This window comes from Xenopus laevis, chromosome 1S, assembly GCF_017654675.1.
Source record: "Xenopus laevis strain J_2021 chromosome 1S, Xenopus_laevis_v10.1, whole genome shotgun sequence".
Taxonomy (NCBI): Eukaryota; Metazoa; Chordata; class Amphibia; order Anura; family Pipidae; genus Xenopus; species Xenopus laevis.
In genome coordinates, this window is record NC_054372.1 from 34,855,906 (window position 1) to 34,876,782 (window position 20,877).

Genomic DNA, 20,877 nt, shown 5'->3' on the forward strand with positions numbered 1-20,877 from the left:
CTCTTGCAGAAATAGCACGGATTTGGCCCATTTCTCTATAATCTCCTAAAACTTGGACTCAGGGTATCCCTCTTAAATTTAGTGAGTGTGTGTTGTACCTACATTAACACAATGTCCTACCTGTCCCTGCCCCATATATCATTGTTTAATATTGTCCTAACTGCCAATGCACAAAATCTTCACAAACATATTCCAATCATTAGCTGAATACAAAACGTAAGAATGCTATCTTCTATTGCTATATATATATATATATATATATATATATATATATATATATATATATATATATATATATATATATATACACTGAGAAAATCAACAGTGTCAAAGGGAAAACAAAAGTTATTTCTTTGTTCCTCGGAGGAGACGCTCCAAGCCACAACCTCCTTCCCCTTTCTATTTTTTGGCAGCTTGAGGACACAGAGGAATGCGCTTCTGCTGCACTTCCAAAGGTCTGAGGTTCTGATTTTTGGCTCATTAAAAACAAAAAGAAAGATCAAATGTTCGATTTCAGTCAGGATTTTGTATTTTTTGTTCTTAAATAAACTGAAATGGTAACAAATACTGGATCGAGGAGGGCAGAAATGTTGTTTTTCTGTTCTTGCATTGCAAAATGTAACTACATCCCCATCTTTCGTTAATGGGTTCTTGAATGAAATGCTCCCATACACCATATTTTACAAAAAAAAAGCCCAGTAATACTGTATACTCGTCTGAAATGTCATATGTATAATTGAGCCGTAGCTGGAATTAATCCAGAGGCAACGCATTTTAATTGGTGAATCACCATGTGGCTTTTTTCCTGATAAATGATGGTCATGAGGCATATTAGACATGAAATTGCTGTCTGAAAGTGGAATCCTTTCAAAACACACAGGAACAGAAAAAAGATCACTCAGAGGAATGATTACGGATGTCTTGCTAATTGTCTTTAGTCACATGTGACATTTTCTGCAATGAAAGAGTATAAGCAGCGGTGACAATTGGAATATATATGAAGGGGGTCATAATCAAACAAAGCCCACAATATACAGGGATTCTTTTTTTTGTATTTTCCTATTCAGCGATTAGAAGAATAAACTGGCAGAAAGAACAAAAAGGAAATAAAGTCACGTGTAGCGCAGAGTCCAGATTTAGTGCAGGACCTTAAGAATTGATTGTATCTGCTGCATTCAATACATGTCACGTTTAATAGGGGAACTGGGAAAAAAAGCAGAAACAAAGAGGCCTCCTGCATTCAAAATACACTGTGAAGGAAGCATTTTATGTCTTTATTACCACTATCCTGGCAGGGGTTTTTATTCTGGATACAGGTACGCCTGCCATGCAATCCCTGCTAAAAGATGGAACAGACTTCATCATCTGATCCACCAGAGGGGGCTAGAAAAGTTCCACGGAAACTGGTTAAGCTGAATGGGGATATTGAAGCTGAATTGAAAGAATCTCAGAAGCTCTATCCATTAATTGGCAATCACAATGAAAAATAGGATTTAGTTCCACTCAACAGCCATTGTACTGGGGACTTGTGGAGGCTTTAGAAATGCACTTAAGCTATGGCTCAGCGTAAGTGCACTGGCTAGGTCACTTTAAGTTGCTGGCCCTGGTGACAGGTGCTTAGCAACACTTATATAATGTGCCTATTAAAGAAACAAACACGGCCGATGCAGGGTTTTAATCCATCTCCCTGCATTAATTAGAACAATGCTGCTCTGAAGCCCCAGTGTAATAAAAGCTACTCAGTGGGAAAAGTTGACCACCACCATGCACTTTAAAGTTGATGGGGGGGGGGAGGAATTAAGCAGAGAAGTAATAATAAAAATAGATATAATTAAATACTGCTGACAACGGAGTGCTAAACTACCAGAATCGATAGGTCTTCCACCCACAGTTTGTTCTTATGGTCGACTTACTTTGTGTCCTCTCCTTACACTTGGGGTCTTCCTTATCTTGTCCCTGACCTCATATACTTATAAACTTTACATGGTGACTGCATATGTTTTGTGATACAGACAGACAGGTTAAAAAAAACATGAAACTAAATAAAAACAAACGAAAAGCCTGTAATTCAAGTCCAAGCAGGAATCACATTGCAGTACCAGGTGATTCAACCTGACCCGTAAGTGTCAAGAATGGTCGACAATGTCTGGATCTTGTTTTTATGCTTACTACTTTGAAATAAAATATTGGCAGGGCAAAAAAATTGGGGTAGGATCTTTATTCAGTGAAATTGGTGGCCTAAACTAATTTGCAAGGCCCAATATCTCTATCATCTATCTATCTATCTATCTATCTATCTATCTATCTATCTGCGTATCTATCATCTATCCATTGATCTTCCTTTCCTTCTATCCATCCATGTATCTTTACATCTGTCTATCCACTATCTATTCGCTCCATCTATTCTATCTATCTATCTATCTATCTATCTATCTTTCTGTTCATCCATCTAATTGTCTGTCTGTTTATATATATATCCATCTATATTATCTATCTATCTATCTATCTATCTATCTATCTATCTATCTATCTATCTATCATCTATCTATCATCTATCCATTGATCTTTCCTTCTATCCATCCATGTATCTTTACATCTGTCTATCCACTATCTATCTATCTATCTATCTATCTATCTATCTATCTATCTATCATCTATCTATCTATCCACCTATCTACATGCTTATCTATCAATCTATCTATTTATCCATCTGTCTATCCATCTGTCTATCCATCTGCCTGAATATCTAATCATCTTTCTATCCATGTATCCTTCCTTCTATCCATCCATGTATCTTTACATCTGTCTATCCACCATTTATGTATCTACTTATCTTTACACACACACACACACACACAGTGTGCATTTATTGTACGTGTAGTTTCTTTCTGTACGTATGAATCCACTGACTCAGTAATGGATACAAACATACACACACGTCCCTGTAGTGTAATAAATATGTGTTGCAAGTCCCACAAAAAGGAAAGAGTTGTGTTACAGTCCATGCAAGCACTTACATGAATTTTACAGAGTGAATTACTGAGTAGAAGCACACTTCAAGATGCTCGTTTTCTACTGCTGTTAAACGTACAACTGCCCCATAACTGGATAGAGAAACTTGGCCGGCCATTGCTGCAATGTAACCTTCCCTTTCTGAGTGCTGGGCTTCTGTTTCTTACTTGAATACAGAGCAGAAGCAATAGATTTGGCCTATCCCTCAGCGGATTAGCCTCGTGGATTGGAACCTTACAGTAAACGATTGTCAGTAATGCTCCAAGTTGTGCCTCTGATTATTCCCCTGCACTATAATACATGCACTGATTGCTTATGCAGGGCTTTTAAGTGAAATGCATAATCAATATGGCTGGTCTGGAAAGGGTTAGGAGGAGTTCAACAAAAGTCAGCTTTCATGGTACAAATAAATTGCTTCTGCACCGGGGCTGCTGCTGCGGGGCTTTTCTTGCACCAAATAATTCAATCTGCTCTTCTTGGGCCAAATGAGTTAATCTGATCTAGAAAGTTACATTTGCTCTTTTTTTTAAAAAAAAAGATGGGGTCTACGTGGAGTTGGCAAGCAATGAACTGCAGGGTCCTTGTAGCAATAAATGTATTTTATGCCTTTCTTTCTTGTATGAGTCACACCGTAGTGTTCTATAAAATAAATCACCATGCACGTCAGGTCGCACCTCATCAGGGACCCTTGTGGAGAATATCAGATGTTCCCAGGTTTAATCCCGCAAGGAAGATCCCCCCTCTCTCTTTCCTGTTTAATCTCACATCACCCAAAAGAGAATGCTATGCTTCAGATGGGGAGCCAAGACTTGTTCACCCCACCACCAAGCTCCACTAAATCACTGTGCAGATCCCTCGCACCTCGGCAAGACAATTATTTCTATTGGAACGACAAAACCACAAAGTTCAATTTAACCCCCCTAACCCTACCATGGTATCGCTCACTACAAAACTACAAAAAAAACCAACATATTTAATAGGGTGGAAACAAGCAACACATTTAATGGGGGAAAACAAGCTAACGTCACTTTCATTTCGGTTACATCACAATTCTGTATATTTATTGCATCACTAATAAAATAGTAAATAGGGGCTCTATCATTTAATGGCATAAAGCACAAAGCAGTAAAATGGTTATTACCATAAAAAAGTTCTGTTCTGTTCCTGCACAGCATATCCCTTTATATCAAGGGGCCTAATGCACGCATGAAACGCGTTGGCACCTGTACTGAGGAATCCATTTGCAATAAAGCTGATTTTACTCAATGCACGCCTTCCAATTCCTGTCCTTCAGCATCACCTTTTGTTCTGGGTGCCCACATGGGGAAGAACTGCTCAGTCTTTTGTCTGCACGGTTTCATACTAGGATCCTGTAACCTGAATATAAAAATTCCCTGCACACAATCAGATTTTTATGTCATTTTTCTGGGGTGACTGAGAGTTCACAGATAACAGGAGAACCAGGTAACAACCCTCTGAGCTTTAAGTTCCGGCCTGTCTCGGTTAAAGCTCAAAATTGAGAAAGCACTAGGAGTTAAGGGAAGCATTCAACATGCTAGGCGGGATATGAACGAGAATACAATGTCACACTTGTACGCAGAGCTGACAATACTAATGCACACAGAGATAGACAGAGACTGCTAAGCATTCACTGAGCGTACGAGTGCCATTGACTTAATTCCAGCTGTATTTATGGGCAATTTATCAGGCTAAATTATTAATGCTCAGGTTGGCTTTCAGGAGCATTTAAGGAAAGTTTTGCCGAACAAAAGGTTTATTTTAAGAAAGAAGCCCCTGCCTTGCACAACTCCAGACGGGAATCTGCTTTCAATTACCGAAAGTATTTCCACTCCAGCGAGGTGGGGGAATCGGATCTTCAGCTGCACAATCTCCCGTCGCTGCATCTGATTATATTAAAGCCATGGACATCCCCAAATTACAGTTGTGCCCCCCGCCTTAATCTGTCAGTCAGGGAGTCGCACGACATTGGGGAAATGCCAGTGGACAATAAATGGCACAGCTTGCCATTGGGAAATTGCTGGACAATAAGCACCGTTTATTCGCCCGGCCCTGCCGCTGCTGCCGCTGCTGCCGCTGCTGTACTTTGTCTGGGCTGAGCAACGCTACCTGCTGGGTTTCTGGAGGGATTCATTCCATTCATCAGTTATTCATATGCTACTGAGCTATAGGGAGAAATAGAGTGACCCATGCATACACGTTAGCTGCTGGGAACCTGATCACAAGAGCTTACAATCCAAAGGGATGTATAAGGATGGGGATGGCAGCAGTAGCAACATATGGAATGAGACAAGAATGGGTGCCACAAGACTAGACTGGGCATATTCCATATATAAAGGGAGCAGCCGTCAGTGTAGCCACCATACATGTGTTACCTGCATCCTTACTGAACTACACAGCCCAGCATCCTCTGAGACTTGTAGTTGGGTAAGACTTAGAGAGACACAAGTACTTAATGTACTACAGTAGATGTAGATGTGTGCAGGCTGAGTATCCCAGTGTGTTCTGCATCCAACACAAGGCATGGTCCCCACTCACACCTCCCAGACACTGTATTCAGTGCAAAGCAGCCAAATGAGCATCTCGCCCACAATGCAACAGAATAATAACAAAAAAAGAGAATTTGTGTTACCTCTATGGATCTTCAGTGGGTTTCCTCAAGGGTTAACATGCCAGCTCATTTCAGATGCTCAAGCTTTTGTGTAGGGGATTGTAACAGGCGCAGCCTCCTCCCATTCCAGCAGCAGCAGCAGCAGAGTTCCACCGGGGCGCAGTGAGGATGCAGCGGATCCAGGCGGAATGTACCACGAGGTGCAGCAGGGGGAGGTCTGGCTGCTGGGTACCGTGTGCTCGGCTGCCGATAACTGTGTGTGAGGGAGTGAGGGGCAGAGCTGTGCAAGTGCAAGTACCAGTCTACAATGTATCACATTACAGAGTCTGGCTCTGGCTCCCAATCACACATGATAGGCTGACGCTCCTCTGTTTACACCCAGGCAGAAGGAGGAGGGGCAGACACGGGCTTCCCTCAGCCCTTCTTCAATCAGTCATAGAAGTTCCGCCGAGGCAGGAATAACTCATTACTTACAAACTCACCTATAAAGCCCGGTCTAACCGAAAGAGACTGTCATTCTAACCAAGTTCTGTAATTGCTGCTGCTTTGTCTGCCCTTTGCTATTCTCTGCACTGGGGGTTCTGACTGTTGCAACAATGTAGCACTAGCCAGACTCAGAACTAGCAGGGCACACACACACACACACATATTGTTTTCCAATGCAATTCGATTTTCAAACCAAAAGACGTATTTGAATGAATGTTTCACTGGAAGGTGCTTAGGGACATTTTCTTTCATTGGGGACTCAGCTCTGTAAAAGTATCATTTGTAACCTAATCATTGGGTCACTTGGGACCAGTATATTGTTTTATTATTTTACACCCTGTCTGACTTAGGCAAGGCTTTCCTAGAGCAAAGACCAGTTCTCTCCTGATGCCCACTATTTATAGTCTATACCCACAGACAGTGATGCCCACTATTTATAGTCTATACCCACAGACAGTGATGCCCACCATTTGTAGTCTATACCCACAGACAGGGGGATGCCCGCCATTTGTAGTCTATACCCACAGACAGTGATGCCCACCATTTGTAGTCTATACCCACAGACAGGGGGATGCCCACCATTTGTAGTCTATACCCACAGACAGGGGGATGCCCACCATTTGTAGTCTATAACCACAGACAGGGGGATGCCCACCATTTGTAGTCTATACCCACAGACAGTGATGCCCACCATTTGTAGTCTATACCCACAGACAGTGATGCCCACCATTTGTAGTCTATACCCACAGACAGGGGGATGCCCACCATTTGTAGTCTATACCCCGCAGACAGGGAGATGCCCACCATTTGTAGTCTATACCCACAGACAGTGATGCCCACCATTTGTAGTCTATACCCACAGACAGGGAGATGCCCACTATTTATAGTCTATACCCACAGACAGGGAGATGCCCACTATTTGTAGTCTATACCCACAGACAGGGAGATGCCCACCATTTGTAGTCTATACCCACAGACAGGGAGATGCCCACCATTTGTAGTCTATACCCCACAGACAGGGGGATGCCCACTATTTGTAGTCTATACCCACAGACAGGGAGATGCCCACTATTTGTAGTCTATACCCACAGATAGTGATGCCCACTATTTGTAGTCTATACCCACAGACAGGGGGAGAGTGGGCCAAGGGCTGTGTTTAAAAGCGCATTTTACCTGGACCCCCAGTTAATTATCACGGCTTCTTAAGGGAAAACTGTTCATACAGGGCCACTAGGGAGATGGTGTTGTTTGGCAATTGTTATGTATGTAATAATAACATTCTGGCTGATTCTCCAAGAAACCCCTTGGAGGGTTTTTGTGCATGTTATAGTTTAGCAACATTCTATACATACATTTCCAGATTCCAAACGCATATATAAGTGCATATATTTGAAATAATATTTCATTGTTTCCATTTCCTTAAAGGGATGATCATCGCCCAAAGAATGAAAATATTCGGTATAACAAAAGTAACTTTCCAATAGATATACAAAAAAAATGTAAGTGATATCATTGTTATTTGTATATGTATTTGTATATGTTACAGTAGCAGAAATCAGTTACTGTCTCTCTTACAATTCCCCCCTTTCCTTTCTGTGGCTACTCACAGCACTGCAGCATGTGCCTCTGTAATCTGCCCTCCTCCAGCCTGGACTCCACTCCCCACAATGCTTTGCAAATTCTGCGATTAACCTGAGAAGTAGGGATGTCGCGGACTGTTCGCCTGCGAACTTGTTCGCGCGAACATCGACTGTTCGCGTTCGCCGAATGTTCGCGAACGTCGCGCGACGTTCGCCAATTTGGGTTCGCCTTAGCTGGCGTTTTTTTTTGCCATTTCTCCCCCAGACCAGCAGATACATGGCAGCCAATCAGGAAGCTCTCCCTCCTGGACCACCCCCACACCCCCTGGACCACTCCCCTTCCATATATAAACTGAAGCCCTGCAGCGTTTTTTCATTCTGCCTGTGTGTGCTTGGAAGAGCTAGTGTAGGGAGAGAGCTGTTAGTGATTTGAGGGACAGTTGATAGTAACTTTGCTGGCTAGTAATCTACTTGATACTGCTCTGTATTGTAGGGACAGAACTCTGCAGGGATTTGAGGGACATTTTAGGTTAGGTAGCTTTGCTGACTATTAATCTACCTTCTACTGCAGTGCTCTGTATGTAGCTGCTGTGGGCAGCTGTCCTGCTGCTGATCTCTCATCTGCTGACTGCTGCCTGTAACCCAATAGTCCTTGTAAGAACTGCTTTTATTTTCTTTTTTGTTTTTTTTACTTTGCTACTGTAAGAGCCCAGTGCTATTAGTCTAGCTGTGTTGGGGAGTGGGACTGGTGTGCTGCTCCTCCTAGTAGTTCACCACCACCAGCACCAACCAGAGTCAAAATTGTTACAAAGTATCTTATTTGCACCTGTTAGCTGTTCTGAGCTCTCTGCCAAAAGCTAATTAAGTTAGAAACTGTTTTTTTTCTGGCTGTTCAGTGCAGAGAAAAGAGGGACTGGTGTGCTGCTCCTCCTAGTAGTTCACCACCACCAGCACCAACCAGAGTAAAAATTGTTACAAAGTATCTTATTTGCACCTGTTAGCTGTTCTGAGCTCTCTGCCAAAAGCCAATTAAGTTAGAAACTGGTTTTTTTCTGGCTGTTCAGTGCAGAGAAAAGAGGGACTTTCCAGTACAAAAGAGGGACAGGGGGTTGAGTGGTCAAAAGAGGGACAGTTGGGAGGTATGCAAGTGCCACCTAGCTGTGTGAGCTTTTTCACATTCTGTCTAAATAACAATAATAATTCCGTGTCCGTAAACATCACCTGAGTGATGTTTTTACAGCAGCAATAATATATTCCGTATCCACTACTGTATACGTTGCCCTTGCAGGCATTGTTTGCCCAGTCTTTAACCAAGTGCCACCTAGCTGTGTGAGCTTTTTCACATTCCGTGTCCAGAAACATCACCTGAGTGACGTAGTGTGATTTCTGCCCTTTACAGCACAAAACGCAGCGCTGTGTCAACAATGTATTTTTCAGATACATTTTTGCCCTTGATCCCCCTCTGGCATGCCACTGTCCAGGTCGTTGCACCCTTTAAACAACTTTAAAATCATTTTTCTGGCCAGAAATGTCTTTTCTAGCTTTTAAAATTCGCCTTCCCATTGAAGTCTATGGGGTTCGCGACGTTCGCGAACCGTTCGCATTTTTGACGCAAGTTCGAGAATATGTTCGCGAACTTTTTTTCCGACGTTCGCTACATCCCTACTGAAAAGGAGATTACAAGAGGTGTGGTGCAAGTCATCATGAGAACTGAAGTCTTGGCTGGGGGAAAGCTGATTTCTAATGAAAGTTTTCTATAGTCTGGCACACTGAGAAGGCAATAGCAAACGACAGACACATACTGCTTTCAATTGCTAATTCATTAAGAAATACATTTACAATTTCTGAAAATGTTTAATGGATATTGGAAATGACTTTTCATACATTCATTATGTACAAAGAAAAAAAAACAGTATTTCTGTGCAGGGCCGCTCCGGCCATGAGGCAAGGTGAGAATCTTGCCTCAGGCGGCACGGATCGGCCAGTTACCAGGGGCGGCAAAAAGCCGCCTCTGGTAACTTTAAGAGCCGAATTTCCGTTTTTTAAAACGGAAATTCGGCTCTTCTAGCGCAGCGAGCGCAATAGCGCTCACTGCACTAGCGATGCGGCCCCTCCTCCACCCGCTCCGACGCTGGTAGTTAGAAGAGCGGAGCAGGAGGAGGGGCGGCATTGGGGCTGCTGCCTCAGGCGGCAGCAGCCCCTGAAACGTGCCTGTTTCTGTGCACATTCCTTTCAGATTTTATCTAACATGGAACAATAACACACTGGGATCTGATTTTTAGGCTTACTACTTTGAAACAAAACAATTAGGATCTATATTCAGTGAAATCGGTGGCCTAAATTAATTTGCAAGCCCAATATCTGTATCTATCTATCTATCTATCTCTCTATCTGTCTGTCTGTCTGTCTGTCTGTCTGTCTGTCTGTCTGTCTATCTATCTATCTATCATCTATCTGTCTGTCTGTCTGTCTGTCTGTCTGTCTGTTTGTCTGTCTGTCTATCTATCTATTTATCTATCTATCATCTGTCTGTCTGTCTGTCTGTCGGTCTGTCTGTCTATCTATCGCCCTATTTATCTGTCTGTCTGTCTATCTCCCTATTTATCTGTCTGTCTGTCTGTCCGTCCTTCCGTCCGTCCGTCCGTCTGTCCATCCATCCATCCATCCATCCATCCATCTATATATCTATCTATCTCCCTATTTATCTGTCTGTCTGTCTATCTCCCTATTTATCTGTCTGTCTTTCTGTCTCTATCTTCTATCTATCTATCATCTATCTATCTATCTATCTATCTATCTATCTATCTATCTATCTATCTATCTATCTATCATCTATCTATCTATCTATCTATCTATCTATCTCCCTATTTATCTGTCTGTCTTTCTGTCTCTATCTATCTATCTATCTATCTATCTATCTATCTATCTATCTATCTATCTGTCTGTCTGTCTGTCTGTCTGTCTGTCTGTCTGTCTGTCTGTCTGTCTGTCTGTCTGTCTGTCTGCCTGTCTGCCTGTCTGCCTGTCTGTGTCTGTCTATCCACCATCTATCTGTCTGTTCGTCCATCTATATTAGTCTTATCTACACTTTCTGTGTAAAAGTTTTAATTGTGTGAACAGAAAATCCATTCCTGCATACTTGCATTTACAGTACATACTTGCTTGGTAGTTGCCACAATAAAATTTTTTTACTGTCTATGAAAATGTATTGGAGGAGACAAGCAATACGGCAGCTCCTGCTTACATGTAGAAATGCAAGGAACATGCGTAATATGTATAGACATTAAGATATACTCGCAAACATTACTTTCTAATGAAGGGTGGAAATAAAATAAGATCCTTTTAATAAAAACAAAAAATATAGTAGACATTTGCCCTACTTTTGCTCCCATAAATAATGAAGAACCTTTACTTGCCGCTCACATCCGGAGAAGGCCTGTGCTATTAGATTAGTTTTCTCAAAACTACAGGAAAGTTCAAGCACTTTTAAGATTTCACCTAGTGAGTCAAAGTTTCACAACTTGAAAAAAAGAACACAAAAAAATCGTTTCATCTGTTGATTAGAGGCTTCTCAGATGACACATATTTTGCTGAAAATCCATGAGGGAAAAGGGAAAGTGCAGAACTCTCTGGAATCTTCAAAACCCAGAAAATTGCTTTGACATGTTGCAGATTAATATGCAAATAAACACAGGACTATTGCTAAAAACTAAATATGTTATTTCATTAGAATGTGTGCAAACACCAAGCTAAGGACGAGTGTGCATAAATAGTTGTTTATGTTTGTGTTTATATGGAATGTCTTAAAAGAGTATCCAGACCTTTAACTGATTCTCTCATTTAATAAATCCTAAAAAAAAAAAAAAAAAAGCTTAAGAACTACATTAATCCACATTTACTTATATTGTGTAGAACAACCTTATGGGTGAGTATGTACCAGCTTTGTACTTTTTGGGAGTAATTTTAGCCTATTGTTTAGATTTGCTCCATGTTGTTCAGATTAGTCTGATCAATATGTCTGAGATGCATCTGATGGTTCCAGTAATGTCATAGATTTTCAGATGGATCTAGATCAGTGATCCCCAACCAGTAGCTTGTGAGCAACATGTTGCTCCCCAACCCCTTGGATGTTGCTCCCAGTTGCTTCAAAGTAGGTGCTTATTTTTGAATTCCAGGCTTGGAGGAAACCTTTGGTTGCATAAAAAACAGTTGTATTGCCAAATAGAGCTTTCTGTAGGCTGCCAGTCCACATAGGGGCTACCAAATAGCCAATCACAGCCCTTCGTTGGCATCCTAAGGAACTATTTTCATGCTTATGTTGCTCCCCAACCCTTCTTACATTTGAATGTGGCTCATGGGTGAAAAAGGCTGGGGATCCCTGATCTAGATCATGTCTTTGATTGGAACATTGTAGGATATTCACCTTTTTTTAGTGAGCCTCTAGTGTTACCTTGGCCTTGTGTGTGGGATCACTGTCCTGTTGAAAGATGAACTTGGAGGGGTTGTTCATCTTTAAATTAAAGGGATACTGTCATGGGAAAAATCCATTTCTCAAAACTAATTTTTTTATATTCAATTTTGAAATCTGACATGGGGCTAGACATATTGTCAATTTCCCAGCTGCCCCTTGTCATGTGACTTGTGCCTGCACTTTAGGAGAGAAATGCTTTCTGGCAGGCTGCTGTTTTTCCTTCTTAATGTAACTGAATGTGTCTCAGTGGGACATGGGTTTTTACTATTGAGTGCTGTTCTTAGATCTACCAGGCAGCTGTTATCTTGTGTTAGAGAGCTGCTATCTGGTTACCTTCCCATTGTTCTTTTATTTGGCTGTTGGGGGGAAAGGGGGGGGGGTGATATCACTCCAACTTGCAGTACAGCAGTAAAGAGTGATTGAAGTTTATCAGAGCACAAGTCACATGACTTGGGACAGCTGTGAAATTGACAATATGTCTAGCCCCATGTCAAATTTCAAAATTGAATTTAAAAAAATCTGTTTGCTCTTTTGAGAAATGGATTTCAGTGCAGAATTCTGCTGGAGCAGCACTATTAACTGATTCATTTTGAATTTTTTTTTTTTTTTCGCATGACAGTATCCCTTTAACTTTTAGTATGATGTAGAGAGGGATATTAATTTTTTTATTATGTGTGGTTTTTGAGTTATTTAGCTTTTTAGCTCTCCTGTTTGCAATTTCAGCAGTCTGGTTGCCAGGGTCCAAATTATTACAACCATGAATTGATTTGAAAAAGAGACTGGAATATAAATATGAGATAGCCTGAATAGAAAGATGAGTAATAAAAAGTAACAATAACAATACATTTTTAGCCGTTTGTTTTTAAATGGGGCCAGTGACCCCCATTCGAAAGCTGGAAAGAATCAGAAGAAGAAGGCAAATAACTCAAAAGCTATAAAAAAAGAAAACATGAAAACCAATTAAAAAGTTGCTTAGAATTAGCCATTTTATAACATACTAAAAATTACCTTAAAGGGATACTGTCATGGGAAAAAATTTTTTTTTCAAAATGAATCAGTTAATAGTGCTGCTCCAGCAGAATTCTGCACTGAAATCCATTTCTCAAAAGAGCAAACAGATTTTTTTATATTCAATTTTGAAATCTGACATGGGGCTAGACATTTTGTCAATTTCCCAGCTGCCCCATGTCATGTGACTTGTGCTCTGATAAACTTCAATCACTCTTTACTGCTGTACTGCAAGTTGGAGTGATTATCACCCCCTCTCTTTTCCCCCCAGCAGCCAAACAAAAGAACAATGGGAAGGTAACCAGATAACAGCTCCCTAACACAAGATAACAGCTGCCTGGTAGATCTAAGAACAACACTCAATCATAAAAACCCATGTCCCACTGAGACTCCTTCAGTTACATTGAGAAGGAGAAACAGCAGCCTGCCAAAAAGCATTACTCTCCTGAAGTGCAGGCACAAGTCACATGACATGGGGCAGCTGGGAAATTGACAAAATGTCTAGCCCCGTGTCAGATTTCAAAATTGAATATAAAAAAATCTGTTTGCTCTTTTGAGAAATGGATTTCAGTGCAGAACTCTGCTGGAGCAGCACTATTAACTGATTCATTTTGAAAAAATTTTTTTTTCCCATGACAGTATCCCTTTAAAGGTGAACCACCCCTTTAAAGCTAAGCTTCATTTTTTTTTAGCAGACTCAGATGTCAGTATTTTACCTATTTTGTACCTCTGCATGAACAAGATGCCCAGTACCTGCTGAAAAGTTGCCCACCAACCAGGGTTGTATTTATATATAGGCACTATATAGGCCTGTGCCTAGGGCAGCAGCTTTTAGGGGGGCGGCCCTTGGGTGCCTATACAACAGAAATTTCTGGAAAAGCCCATTTTTGCTTTTCCAGAAATTACCTTGATACAGAAGTGATGTCACACACATGGTGCACATGACATCATATTGCACGTTCAGGGGAACTGTAAAGGTCAGGTGTCTAGGGTGGCACTGGACCTAATTACATCTCTGCCCACAGCATGAAGCTAACACCACCATTGTTCTATGTAGTTATAGGTCAACCACAGAGAGAGCTGAGTGTAGCACTATGCTGTATTGGAGGGTGCCACATTCAAAGCCATTACTCAAAATTATACATTAGAAAGCACATCTGAGAGTGACCAAATTGCAATGGGAAAAAGGTTTTGGGGTCAGATGAGACCAACATTCTATGCAATAAGCATCATACTTACAGTGAGATATAGTAGAGGTGCAAAAGAACACTGTGGGAAGCTAGTACATACTCATCTCAAAAGACAACCACATTAGTTGACTATTTCTCTCAGAATTTGCTTTGATCAGTCTTACCTGATTCTAATGCTGCTTGTTCTTCAAGTCTCTTCCTAGTTATTGCCATATACGAGTAGAACCTGTGTCTCTACACTTATCCTATTGGTTTATGCTATTTATGTAGTCAAGTCTGCCTTATCCAGGCTTTTTCTGATGAAGAATTCCCCACACTACCTGTCTCAGTACACAAAACGCTTGAAGCTAAATGGTAGGTTGCACCAAGACACAGTATGGGCTAGTAATTGATGTCTAGCTGCCATCATCTAGTCTGTCCAATACCATGTTTCTGAAATACTAGGTCCTTCTCAGAAGTGTACTTAACTAGTCAACTTGAACAATGAAAAAATCAATTTCAGCGTAGAGATATCTATTACCCCTATGCCTCTTGTAACGTTCATTTCTCCTGGATAGTGTGGAGAGAAGATCTACTTCCAAAGCCTGTAATTAATAAGGTATTGAGACTTATTTGCAGTAATTACATTAGTTTGTTTCCTTGATCTCTAAACACGAGGCTTTGGTTTGCATGAGATCTGAGCATAGACTGAAATAAAAGAAATCCAACAAAAAAAAGCTCCTTAATGACTGCCTCGATTCTCCAGTTCCAGCAGAAAAATCACTTGGTCTCTCAACAGAGCTGTCAAGCTCCCGCTCAATACCATTTATGGCTTAGAACTTGCAAGCATTTATCAACATGGGCTAAACATGAAACAGCCGCTTGACCTGTAATTATGTCTATGAAGTACTTGCTATCCTGATGCTTAATTTCCCCGTAATACTGTTATTTTTATGCACTCTGCAGGAAACGAAAAGCAGGCAGCAAATATAAACAAGTTTGACTTCCTCTGTCTCATTTATATGTAAAACCTGCTTAAATGAACTGGATTCCTTCAAGGAGGATAAATACTTCCTTTTCCATGAAGGAGCTAGAACTGTGGGATGTAATAGGGTGTTGGTAATGTGTCTGGAAAACGTCTACTTAAAGATGAATTTCTGCCCAGTGGCAAATCCACTATCTCATATTGTAAGTCACAACTAATTGTTTAACAACAAGTGTTGAAAATGGCTTTTGTGAAGCCTAAACATTATCTCCTGCAAGGAAAGTATATGCAGTACAAGGAGGATATCACTAGGGACACTTGTTCATTGCACTATTGTAAGGGCTGAAACCAGAAGCCTGTTGTTTGACTCTGTACATCTGGTAATGTATCCAGTAAACCAGCATGTGTGTGTGCAGGGGTTAGGATTTATTTAATAAGCACATTTTTTGGCCTCTTTGCCATGAGAATTATCAAAGCCATATGTGTGTTAAAAAAATGCATGCATTAATATATGCAGTCGAAAATGTTCCTCCCTGTCTGGTATGCACAAATCCTTTAATAGTAGGGAGAGCAAATGGCTGATTCATCAACAGAGTATACACTTAATCATCCAAACATTCTCCCCTGAGTATATGATTTTAAAGAATGGGAAGGTAAATAAAATGGGCCTGGCATCCATCTGCTTACCTTTACACGGATCTATTTTGAATAGGAATAGGCTGCACAGTACAAGGAATTTCAGCATTATGCCCATAATGGGTGTGGCCATATTGTCTTGCAAGGAAACTTCGAGTGATTACGGAAAACAAAGCAACGCGAATACCATCCCACTGTCGATTCACATTCTTGCTGGTGGGAAGGCATTTCGGGGAGACTAGTCACTCGCAGCAGTAAAGATTTATCGTTTATGTCGCCTAATCTCCCCCTGTGCCACCAGCCTAAAGGTGAACCACCCCTTTAAAGGAGAAGCAAACCCTTAAGTTAATAAAACCCTACCCCCTACCCTACATAGACCTCCCTCCCTCCTCCCCCCAGCCTAGCTGCTACCCCAGGCAACAAAGTATTTGTTTACTCCTCGGTACAGTTTCTGTCCAGCGGAGTTCATCCTTTTCTCTTCGATAATCTTTGGGAAGTAAGTGCCGTAACGGCGCATACGCAGTTGGAGCAATTTTCTGTTTCGCCACAACTGCGCATGTGCCGAAACTCACGGAAATTGCCGAATGCCGGGAGAAGACATGAAGATTACCGAAGCAGCTGAAGATGGCTCATGTGAACTCCGCTGGACAGAATCTGCATCGAGGGCTAAGTAAAGACTTTGGGGCATTTGCCTGGGGTAGCAGCTAGGCTGGGGGGAGGAGGGAGGGGGTTTATGTAGGGGTAGGGGATAGGTTTTTTTTAACTTTAGAGTTTGCTTCTCCTTTAAAACACCATTCTCCCTGCCTGCCAGCGACATTGGTTCTGCTGCCTCTTTAATGAAGAAGGTGCTACCCTTGGCCTTGCCTTGAAACTATCTCTAGGAGGTTGATGATAATAATGGGATGGTCAATTCCAATGCATCTATAACAAGTGCTGGAATGTTTACCTATATTCCAGGACAGTGGATTTGATTATATCAATATTGACTGAAACTACTAGGAAGTTTAGAAGGTAAATGTTTTATGGGATTTAACTTCCCAAATCCAAGATGGTCTTTTGGATGGTTTGGGATAACAAATCCCAATGGTTCCGGCTGATAAAAACTAGATCTTTATCTAGTCAATGGAATGGGCTGATCTGCCAGATTCCAATAAAAAATTCCCAGTTCAGATCATAATAAATCAGCCCCACTTTGTTATCATTTAACATCATTGAGTTGCCAACATATAAGACAATTTACATTTCAGTATATTCAAGCTATCTTACACACAAAATTAACCTGTAATGTTAAACCAGAGGCGTGAAAACACAGAATTACTTATCCATCTGTCCAGGCAAAATTTAGAAAGCATTCTCCAGCTTTTATTGGCTTTCTACCACATGCTTTATTTTGATGAACTCTGCATGTATTTGAAATTATGTCAAATATTTTAACATTATGTTCGCTGTGTGGGAGGGTTGCAAAGAGTGAACAAAATCAATCAAGGTTGCAGAAGTCAAAAACAGCCTGGTATTGAACGCAAACGAAATACTTTCACATTAAATTAGTAATGGGGGAGTTGAAAAGATAAATGGGATTGTAACAACATTTTTATAAGAATATATATAATATATGGTTTTCCTTTGATACTGCGCTGCTGCACTATATTAGCTGATGTGAAGTGAAGTTTGTACAATAAATGATAACAAATCATAGCCACAAAGCATGAGAATTAGTTTTAGGTGACCTTAAGGACAACATTATATAACCATCAGTCCTCATGTAAGACCCTGTGTATTGGAAAACTGAAAATTGGAAGGAAGGGTGCAAAAAATGGGCACAATCTGCTATTATTTGCACTTTAAACCCTGCATTCCAGCTTCAATAAATTGCCACAGGTCTCTGCATTCTATTCTGGATCACAGCAACCAGTGCTCCCCCCCCATGAACACAACCTGGGTTCAGCAGTGCTGTATTCACAAGAAGCATGGGAGAAAGCATATCAATTAAAAAAGGGGTCTCATGTGAGTCCAGTGAAGGGACTAGTCTATGCCTTTGTGTATCATGTGTAGCTCATATTCCTACATTTCTAAATGTGCTGAGAATCACAGAGTACATAAATAAGTATATCTCCCAAGATTCCCAGCGGATAAAGTGGGACACACAAATAGACATAGCTCCCAAGTTTCCCAAATTATAAATTGAGCCAACTCAATCATGCTTGGTTACATTTAGTCATGCTTAACTGTGGTCACTTTTTGCTACGCCTTCTCCATGTTGGGCCTACAAATCAGGATGGACCCAACTATAAATCGACCACTGATAGATCTGCAACGGTTGATCTGCCTAATACAAAATACTAATTTGCAAGAGTTATTTTTTTATAATGTACATGTGTATCCTTTCAAAATCTGCTTCTAATTGACTCAACAAAGAAGTCATATTTCATCTCATTATGCAATCCAAATATGACAAGCGGTTTAAGTAGCCAAAACCACCAGTGCTCAACAAGCAAATGTGTCTCCCACATGGAAATGCTTCTGAGGGACCTTTCTCTTCTGGAAGATTAAGCAACATGTGATTTAAATTGACTCCAGAGAACACAGTGACAATTTAATCTTCCCCTTAGTAAGTGTCAGCTACTAGCAATGGGAGTCCTCTCTCTCTCTCTCTCTCTCTCTCTCTCTCTCTCTCTCTCTCTCTCTCTCTCTCTCTACTATAGGCAGGTTTAGTAATGAGGAGTGATCTGGCTGCAATACCATAGGGCAGGCACAAGTGCTATGTTTATGTAAATTGCATAATTGTAGCCATCTGCAACAAAACTTTAAAAGCTTGAATCTATGGGAAGCAGCAAAAAACCCATACAAAATCAATCATTATCATCAATTCTAGACAAGCACAGACATTTCAGCAAAACATTCCCTGGACATGGCTACATTTAAAGTAGTACTCTGTATGTGAGCTTTGGTTCCGCTGGTGGGTATGGTATGTTTAATGTGTCCGTGCATAAAAAAGATGCAATAAAACAAAGGGTTGTTTATCAACTGCTACATTTCTGTCCCAGAATTCTAGACTTCCCACAATGCTTTTTATATGTTGCAATGGTCGTACAGAGGTTCCTTATCAGGAAACCTAATTAAATGAAATCCTCTTTCCATTGCCCATTTCCATGCCTAGTCTTATTGTAGCTTCAAGCGTGGATATCTTTAGTATCCTATTACTGTTACACTTCTAGCGATTAAAAGTAGCCCTGTGGTAAGGATTCAAACCAGAGGAACCTATAGTCCAGGGAATTTCGTTTCCCTTATTAAGTCGTGCAAGAATATGCCCCTTTCACATCCAAGACACGACCAAAATACTACCCTACTTAAATGTTTTCCTGTTAACAGTAACCATTTTTTTTCCCTCCGCTTGACTGTTCCCTTTCTATTATATTTAAAGTCCTTTTCACCAATGATTGCTAAGAAAGCACAGACACAGCAATATAAGTATTAAGGTACATAAGGTTTTTATTGCTTCTTCAACATTGTGTGTAGTCTCTTTCTTGCAATTACTCTCAAATCAAATCAATCAGCAGTGCAATAAATGATGGGCGGACTGAAATCACTATTCTTGGGCCTTCTTTAGGGTTACTCCAACTCAGCTGTAAAAGCCTTTACAATTCTCATTGTAACCCATAAAGCCGCCCATATGATTATGCTTTATAAACATTTATATGGGCATTATGAAGTCATTGGACAGTATCTGCATATAATTACATATAAGAGCTGCAACCATTGCCCCACTTGAGGACCAATTTACAAATGCTGAGACCACGTGCTATGTACACTTATGGGCTCAGAATTAGACTGAACACTGCGTAATACTGATAACCCTGGCACATTACAGCTGCTCATTTAATGGCACATCTGGCTAAAAGATATTACATAAAGGGTTCTGGAAAACCATGTATACCCTTGTACACCTTCCTTTGCACATTATGAATGATGAACAAGGAAGTGATATCTAACGGGATGTGTGGGCTACTGCATACAGATACAAGTCTAGTTCTTCACACTCCATTATAGAAGCATAAAGCGTTGCTTTATGGTTGTATTTTTGCAGTTCGCATCTTGGACGCCTGTAATAAATAAGCCCTATGACTCACTAAAGGACAGTTCCTCTAAATTCCAAATGCCCGGATAGGTGCATATTCTTTATAACAAGGACAACATTATTCTTGCTTGCCTCAGGTATTCAAGACCAACAATCTGAAACGTCCTTGAGATGTTATTAACTTTCTGGTACCCTTGTGTCAACTATTAAAGGAACAGTAACCAAAAAATGAAAGTGTTTTCAGAACCTCTACTATAGTTTATATAAAGAAGGCACAGGATACACAGCAGATAACAGATAAGCCCTGTAGTATACAATGGGATTCTACAGAACCTATCTGTTATCTACTGTGTATCCTTGCTTGAATGGCTGCCCCCATGGCTACACAGCAGCTTGTTTATATAAACTATAGTTTGGTTTCTGAAGCAAACACTCCTTTGTTTACCAGTGCAGGGCAACAGTACATTATATTGCCATTACTTGACGTTACTGCTCCTTTAACTTTAAGTTCAGTCCCCACTTACCTTCTGTCTGAAGGCAGCCATACACAGGCAGACCGGTATGGTACTCTTTCTGATCAGCCTATGGGCTGGACGGACAGATACATTATGAGTGGCCATATGCATAAGTGCCACTGAATATGTTTTCAATAAATAAATGTCATAAGAAGAAATATACATATGTATTATATGGTTTACTATTAATAATACATGTAATTTTGTTTATTTCAAAAATATTTGCAAGTTGTCACACCATTTTAAATGTAATTGGCTGCTAAGCAGCATGTACTCCTGTCAGATAATTACTATCTACAATCAGGATGGAA

The 20,877-nt window shown here is 40.7% G+C and overlaps 1 protein-coding gene across 8 annotated transcripts in view; it reads right to left on the reverse strand.

Annotated features, from left to right (window-relative positions):
* Positions 1–20,877, reverse strand: part of LOC108706622 (teneurin-3) — a 507,440-nt gene that overhangs the window by 309,246 nt on the left and 177,317 nt on the right. Inside the window, exon 1 of one of the 8 annotated variants that reach the window (XM_041579519.1) lies at positions 5,663–6,072. The exons of the other annotated variants lie outside the window; for them this stretch is intronic. The gene's annotated coding sequence lies outside the window, so the exon portion shown is untranslated. Of the gene's footprint in view, positions 1–5,662; positions 6,073–20,877 lie in introns of those variants that run through there. 8 annotated transcript variants of the gene reach the window in all.